This window comes from Apium graveolens, chromosome 11 (genome assembly GCF_009905375.1).
Source record: "Apium graveolens cultivar Ventura chromosome 11, ASM990537v1, whole genome shotgun sequence".
NCBI classification, from domain to species: Eukaryota; Viridiplantae; Streptophyta; class Magnoliopsida; order Apiales; family Apiaceae; genus Apium; species Apium graveolens.
The window spans coordinates 176298249-176307190 of NC_133657.1; the positions used below are offsets into that span (position 1 = coordinate 176298249).

General features: G+C 33.7%; 1 non-coding gene across 1 annotated transcript; it reads left to right on the forward strand.

The window, feature by feature from the left end:
* The first annotated feature begins 245 nt into the window (after positions 1-245).
* Positions 246-352, forward strand: LOC141699444 (small nucleolar RNA R71). Its single transcript, XR_012565907.1, has one exon. It is a non-coding gene; the product is annotated as a small nucleolar RNA R71 (small nucleolar RNA).
* Positions 353-8942: the final 8590 nt, after the last annotated feature.

Consider the following 8942-nt stretch of genomic DNA (forward strand, 5'->3'; position numbering starts at 1 on the left):
ATCGTCAAAGTCTTAAGCTGAGCAGCTATAGCAGTAGCTGCATCTACCTCCAGAATTCCTGCTACCTTGCCTTGAGTTAGTCTCGAGAAGGGTTCTGGTATTCATTAGCAGCCAGCAGTTCAAATAAATAATAAGCTTCATCGTAGCTCTTAGCCCATAAGGCGCTACCTGATGCTGCATCAAGAATGGGTCTAGAAGTCGCACCCAAACCATTATAAAAGTATTTTATAATCATCCATTCAGGCATCCCATGATGAGGATACTTTCTAAGCATCTCCTTATAACGATCCCAAGCTTCACATAAAGACTCTCCCGATTACTGCGCAAATTGAGTAAGAGCATTCCTGATTGCAGCTGTCTTTGCCATATGGAAGAATTTAGTGAGAAACTTATGAACAAGATCTTCCCACTTGGTGATAGATCCTGGTGGTAGAGAATGTAACCAACACTTAGTTTTATCCCTCAGAGAGAATGGGAAAATCCTTAGCTTTATAGCATCTTCAGACACGTTATTGAATTTGAAAGTGTCACAGATCTCAATAAAATCTCTAAAATGCATGTTGGGATCCTCCGTTGGAGAACCCCCAAACTGGACTGCGTTCTGCACCATCTGAATCATGCTAGCCTTTATTTCAAAAGTGTTAGTCACGATGGCTGGTCTGACAATACTAGAATGAATATCACTGATCTTCAGTGAAGAGTAATCCATCAACTTCAGATTCGCTTCTGGTTCTCCCATTGCAATAAGAGCTTCTTCTTCAACTTTCTCCTCTTCTACAAGAACTTCTTCCTCTACTAAAACTTCTTCCTCCGCTTTATCCAGTGTTCTCTTTCGAGATCGAGAATGCGTTAGCATAAACGCTCTCTAGAGTTCCTGAAAAAGCAACAAGTAAACACGTAAGTAAAATATCCGAGTCAGTGAATTTTAACGACCACTAATGTCAAGCACATAAACTAAAAATTAACACCGACCCCCGACAGCGGTGCCAAAAACTTGTTAAGACTGAAAATATGCGCTAATTTTACATGCAAGTATACGTGTTCGCAAGTAATATAAAATTCTTTCTAGTTCATTGCCACAGAGACTGGTTTAGGTTAACTTCAATCTATGCACATTATGCAACAATGGTATGGTTATTATTCAATGCTAAGATGATAACAAGTTGAGATTGTTTATAAATACGATTAACTAAAAGTTTATACTAACTAACATTAACTAAGAGAATAAGAGAGTTGAATTAGTTATACGAGACAAACATGTGATTCTAACTTCATTACTACTTCATTCAAAGTCATTGTTCTTAACCTTAGCATGCAATGGTTATGACAACTAATCAGATAACAAAAAACTAGTAAACGCCAACTTTCGTTGTACGAATACCCAACTACCAGACATCCACAAAATAGATGAAAGCTGAATAGACACCAATTATGTTGAGACCCTATATGTCTATAAAATTTGACAACATAACGGTTTAATACGCAAGTTATCTATTGCGATTACATAGGGAAAGTAAGATGGTTAAAATTACCTACGAATCATGCATAACAAATACATGAACCTATGCTAGAATGACAAGTTCTAAACCCCTATATTCACTTTCGCTTCAATAGAGATTAACACGCTATCTTATAATTTCGTGATGCTCATAAGACGAATAAGCACAACCATTACAAGGATATCATACAATCACCACACACTAAGATATCGAAATAAATTAACTATTGAAATCCATAAGTAAATCCGCTAGAACCCCACGATAACGATTAGTTCATAACCGAACTCATCATCACCGAGGGTTCCAATGAAAGCATGTTATAATAAACTAAGTCTTTATAAACTGAATAATTAATCAAAGTATGTTAACGAGAATAATAGGTTCAACAAACAAGAAAACTAGCATCCAAGATTACAACTCAATTAAAGAATCACAAGTATAAACAAGCTTTTCTTCTCCTTAATTGTATATGTGCTCCTAGGTCTTCTCGCCGTCTTTTCCTTAGTCTCTTTTGTGAAAAACATCTTCAAAGAGTCATTATATAGCAGCCCAATCACAATAAAAGTCTAGGAAATCAATCTTCTACTTTAATCAGGAATCTCAGAATTCGACCTGGCGCGGCCGCGCGCTATCCCAGCGTGGGCGCGCTGTATCTCTGTTCAACCGATGTAGCCGCGCGTTAACACAGCGCAGGCGCGCTGACCTTCTGCCAAAACTGAAATTTTCTTCTTTTATTTGCCTTCCTTTGCTGGTTTCTACGCACCATCAACCGAGGTTTCATCCTAACACTCTTCTTAGCATAAAGACATAGTAAAACCATTCCTGCTCCCGAGTATGCCCTGAAATGCAAAACACTATAAAAACACATGAAATACACAAACAACTTGAGTACAAAACACCAATTTAAGCCTTAATAGGACATTTTAAGTGGATATTAATTCCACTTACCTGCAAGAAACACTGGAGCCATCCTTAAGGAGGTCAACAGTGGTGTAATGGGAGTTCACGATTCCTGATCCTTGTACAAAACAAGTTGCATGTCATCCTGAGATGACTGTGCCTGATTTTAAATCTCTGGGAGGATCACTGAGGCCGTCATACTTGGAATTTGTTCCTCAGCTTCCTCTAGTGTCGGTGAAGACACTTTCCCCTTAGGCTCACCAGGTGAATCTAGTTCATCGCCAATAGGTTGCCGATCCAAACCTATGTCAGATCCCCTATCCGCAGATGCATCCAAGTTTATTAGTCTTGGGGAGGTAAGTTTTGTGCTAGATGTGGCAACAATTACAACACTTTTTCCTGACATCTGTGAAGGGAGTTGATCCATTGAAGGACCTTGAATATGATATTCTAACAGTAATATGGTTTAATGTACCACTTTCTATCAATTCTTCTACACCATGTAATGCTCTTCTAATTGACACATTTAAAGCTTCAAGAGCTTGGATATTGGAAAGAGTGTTTGACTCAATATAGGATGTCGTGGCCGAAAGGCAAATTTTAATAGACTCACCTTGTTAAGAAGATTGATCTAGGAACTGTTTAAAAGCCTTTTCAGCCATTGTATTCTTTTGAGAAGATACAAGGGGGGTTACAGTTATCTTAATATGTGTACTAATTTGCTTCTGAGGAGACAAAGTTATGGGTTCTCTCACTATACCTTCCTTATTTGCTGTATCTTGTGCAATTTCTCCCTCTCCACTCATTGGATCCTTATACTCTAGAGATTTGGGTAAGAGATTTTGAGGGTGATGTATAGGCTCTAGAGGGTGGTTATAAATTTGCGGGAAAACAAATTCACTTTCTCACTTATCTACTTGATCCTCAAGAATGTGTGTGTGAAAATCACCAATGTGTAATTATTTTATGTCAATTAAATCAAAAAAATCTTCAAAATTTTGACTTGGAGAAGATTCATTCATACCTGAAAGATCTGGCCGGTAGACATTTGCTTTTGATTGTTCTAACACAGGCTCTTCTTGTTGTTCAGCAGCTTTAGGTGGTACAACCTCTTCTTGTTGTTCAGTAACAGCAGGTTCCTGAACAATTTCCATAGGTTGAGCTTCAGCTTCAGGCTGTGGATCACTTTACTTAGCACCTTGTTGACTTGCACTAACTTCAGTTTGATGTGTAGCTTCAGGCTGCTGAGCAATGGTATCAAAGAATTCTTTCATGTGATCTGTCAAATAAATATGGTTGTTGTTGGGATATGATCTCTAATTGATCAGCTTCACCACCATCTTAGAGGACAACACATGAGAGTCTTCCAAGTTAGTAGTACGAACTAAAACCTTTTGTTTTTCTGTCAGCTTTCCATCTAGAATGATCTATAGAAACCTGGTATACAAGATGTGATCCGGTTTCTGAGCCCAGTTCTCTAAGATCTCTTCCATGAACAGACATTCAAAGTTGATTCGGAGATTCTGAGCAACAGCTACTCCAGTGATTTGATTGAACCTAGTCAGTCCATGAAATCCACCAGTCTTTGGAGACAGACAGTAAGACAATATGTTAAAGAACACATGACATGGCTTTGGTAGGTGGCTCTTGTTGAAGTGTTTTGGATAGTTGTCATTTTCTATTTGGCATCTGATGGCTTTGAAGAAGCTAAACAGTTCCCATTTCCTTGGCAATTCTACAAAATACAAGGAAGTTAGAGATATTCATTAAAATCATCCTCAGTAATTCTTATTATTTCGTCACTAATTGAGAAATAGAAACCTAGATGATTGTCATCTGACGTATCTTCATCTGTTGTGTGCACGTATCTGAGAAGCTCAACATTCAACTTAACAATAGTAATTAATGCATAGCGCACAATCGAGTGTTCATTAAGAAAACGGATCCATTTCTCAAAATCACCCATCTTTACTGGATCATGTTCTAAAATCGAGACACAATTTATTTTAGTAACTTAATATTATTTGCCATTTAAATAAAAATGAGAATAAGATTTTGATCTTAAAATTAATTAATTGTGCACTTAATTTAAAAACTAGAATAAACAACCAACATGCACAAATATTAGGAACAAATATTTGTTATGAACCCCAGAGAGCAATTTAAGTAATAATCCAATTAAAAACCAATTAATCAACACAACCAAACACGACCTTAAGTCCAATAAAACTACAGATTTGATCTTGTTAAATCTTGGGTCAAATCTCAAGAAATGACTAACAATAGAATCATATTGTTCTGGGCTTTTAGAATCTATAATTTTTATAAATTTTGGCAGAGGTTTAGTATGATTTTAATCGATTTAAAAAATTCACTATTTCTTCTCTCTTGCGACTCTGTGTTCTTGTGTGTGTATATTGTGAAAGGAAATTGAGTGGTTTGTTTATATATACACAGAAAAGAAACAAAAAATTTCAAGTGCCTAAGTGGCGACTACTGTGGTGCACACTTAGAATAACTCTAAGTGGAGACCATAGTGTAGCCAAAACAAAAAAAAAATTCTAAATTAAAGTCTAAGTTGGTATAGAGTAATTCTAAGTTGAGAATAGTGTGTACCTCTTGCAACCCATGTAAAAGCTGAGTGGAGACTACAGGGTGGTTGTCATTGTATTTAGTCATTTTTTTGAGTTGCGGCCCTCAGTGATAATAAAAACACTAGAATTATTTTTAAGTGTTTAACAAAGATACTGAGCTCTCTCTGGGCGCAACTTAGAACACTTCTAAGTTGCTACCTCTGTTAGCACTTCTGTACTTAGAATTTTTTTTATCAGCTTTCCCACAAAATTTATTTTTAAACATTATTAATTCTTATCATAAAATGAAAAAGATTAATAATTCCAAAATAAATGGTGTGCTATTGTTAAACCAATACAGTGAATTCTTTTAAATATAAAATTATTTAAAATTCACTAAAATTGATAATCCACAACTTTATTCACAATTATATAATAATTATTATTAATTAATAATATTATACTTTTGTTAAAATAAAATTATGCTGCTTATATCATTTTTAATTTTAATGAACCTCTTTAAATATTAAATAATTTAAATTCCAAGGAAAGTAATAAATCACAACTTTGATTATTGAAATTGCAATAATTATCATTAAATTGATAATATTCCAATCTTTTATATCAAAAATATGCTGCATTATTTTACTTACAATTTAATTAGTAATGATTAAATTATTTTAAAATATTTTGTCAATATAAATGTGCTCAAATATTTATTAGTTAGAAACAAGCACACAAATATTTGAATTACAAGAAATAAATAATGGCAAATAAATTCACATGTCCGTAAAAAATTGACATTAAATAACAAGTGAATTCATTCAAGGCAAAGTGCAGTTCCTGATTTCTAATTTATTCAATTAGACAAATTTAACATCCCAAGTTCACAAACCAACTTAGAGAAAGTGTTTTCATCAAGTGGTTTTGTGAAGATGTCTGCAATTTGTTCCTCTGTGGATAAAAAATATAATTCCACACTGCCATTTGTGACATGCTCTCCGATAAAGCGATACTTGATATCAATATGTTTTGTTTTTGAGTGCTGAACTGGGTTGTTGGAGATTGCTAGGGCACTAGTATTGTCGCAGAATATTAGAATCTTTGACATCAACAGACCATAATCCCGGAGTTGGTTCCTCATCCACAAGATTTGAGCACAACAGCTTCCAGCAGCTCTGTATTCAGCTTCAGTAGTTGATGTGGATACTGGGTGTTGCTTCTTGCTATGCCAGGATACCAACCTTCTTCCAAGAAACTGACAGCTTCCTGAAGTACTTTTTCGATCAATATCACAACCTGCAAAGTCTGAATCTGTATATCCAACAAGGTCAAAACCTGTACCTTTAGGTTAACAAATACCAAGATTTGGAGTCCTCTTGCGATACCTAAAAATCCGTTTAATAGCTATAAGATGGGACTGTTGAGGATCAGCTTGAAATCTAGCACATACACATGTTACAAATATAATATCAGGCCTACTTGCTGTAAGATATAATAATGAGCCTATCATACCTCTATAGCCTAGTGATGTCAACCTTCTTACCGATTTTTTTCCCGATCAAGCTTATAGGTTGTTGGTATTAGAGTCTTTGCCGGAGTTGAATCTTCCAGATTGTACTTCTTGAGAAGTTTTATGATGTACTTGGATTGATAAATGAATATACCATCTTTCCTTTGACTCACTTGTAATCCAAGAAAGTAGTTCAACTCTCTCATCATGCTCATTTCATACTTACTCTGCATTAACTTAGAAAATTTCTTGCAAATATCATCATTAGTAGAGATAAATATAATGTCATCAACATATACTTGAACTAATATCATATAAGATTTATGTATTTTATGAAACAGAGTTTTATCTACAATACCTCTAGTAAAACCATTTTCAAGTAGAATTCTGAGAGAGTGTCATACCATGTCCTTGGTGCTTGCTTGAGTCCATAGAGAGCTTTGAATAGAAAATATACAAAGTCTGCCAGATTTGGATCTTCAAAACCTGAAGGTTGTTCCATATACACTTCTTCTTCGAACTCCCCACTCAGGAATGCACTTTTCACATCCATTTGATAAACTTTGAAGTCTGAATGTGCTGCAAATACCAGAAACATCCTGATTGCCTCAAGCCTTGCTACTGGAGCACATGTTTCATCAAAATAGATTCCCTCTTCTTGAGAGTAACCTTTAGCTACTAGTCTGGCCTTTTTTCTTGTTACAATGCCATCTTTATCTAACTTATTTCTGAATACCCACTTGGTGCCAATTACAGACTTGTCTTTTGGATGGGGTACTTGTAAAAACCGGAAATTTACGACTGTTTTGTATTATATTAAATGAGTATTAGGTGATTTATGATATTATAAATTATGATTGATTATAAAATGTTATTTGTTATGTGCTATATGCGTTCGGTGTGGTTCAAGATATTTTTCGGGTAATTTATTACATGTTAAATGGATTATATTATAAGTTATACTTTCCCAGTTTCGTTTTAATAATTGATATTTGTATGAAGCAATTGGACTTATTTTTTATAACATGGCGTATACCATATTAATTTTCCGAACATCTAATTAATTTAGAAAATATTTCATTTCGTGAAAAATAATTTTTCCGGGTCCCTGTCGAGACGTCAAAGCCCACAAAAATTATATTTTTATAAAATTGTAGGACTATCAAATATTTAATATTTTTGTATTTTTGGATTATTCGTAATTTTTGGGAAATTTTGACATAATTTTTATCTTAATTGGATTTAAAATTATTTCCCGTTAAATATTAATTTTGGGCTAATTATTTTTATTAAATGATATAATAAGGCCCTAAGTAATTTTCGGGGGTATTATTTTTGTACTTATAAATAGAATTAACTTATTATTTAATTATTATATAATTATATAAAAATCAAAAAATATATTAAAAATTATAAAATTCTCTCAAATTAGGGTTAGGGTTTCAAGAATTGTTCTTGAAATCAAACCATGATTTTGCAGTGATTTGGAAAGCAAATCATGTCGTATTTGTAACCAAATTGAATCTCATGAAGAGCTCTATCAGATTATGGCTTCAAATCATACCTCAGGTTAGTGAATTTTAATTTTTGATTTTAGAGTTCTTGACCCGATTTGGGGGTTTTTGATTTATGACTTTTTTGATGGTTTTGATGCTTAAATAAGTTTTATCATTGAAATTACAATCGATTGGTGTATAAATTGTAGTTGTGTAACCCCCGGAGGTGTTAAGTCGATGATATGTGTTTTCCCCGAGTTTTAATTCAATTTTCAGCTTGTTTGATGATTGTTTGATTATTCTAATGATGTGAATAGATTGTGAGTATCATTAGCGTTATTTTCGTGGTTAGATTTGTAATTTTTGTTAAGGATTGATTAATTTCAGGTTTTTGCCGATTTCTTGCTGGATTTTGGAGCGTTTTCGTCAGAAAAATCATTGCGATGGTTGGTTGTGGTAGCAGATGGTATAAGCGTGTTTCTGGATAGATTACACTATGAAATCGACTCGAACTATGTTGTTTAGTGGCCAATCGGAGTTCGTCGGGTGTTTTGAAGGTCGCCGACCGTTTTCTGGATATTCCAGAATCCGGCGGCTGTTCTTCAAACTCCGGCGAGCTTTGCCGCCTGTTGATCTTGTGGAGAAGACAACCTAATCCCAAAACCTGTTTCTGCAATTTTATTTTAGAGATAATTCGAAAATCATTTTTGAAATTCTAAAAATTTGATTTTAAATTCAAAATTAATTGAGTTAATTATTTTAAATAATTAACTAAATTATTTTAATTCAAGAAAATTATCTTCTTTGAACATCTATAATTTATTTTAATTAATTATTTATGGATTTAATTAATTAATTAATTAAATTATTTAATTAATTAATTTATTTACAAATAGTAAATAAAATGTATTTATTTATAATTAAGCCAAATAATGATTTAAAAATCATTTCATCTTTTAAA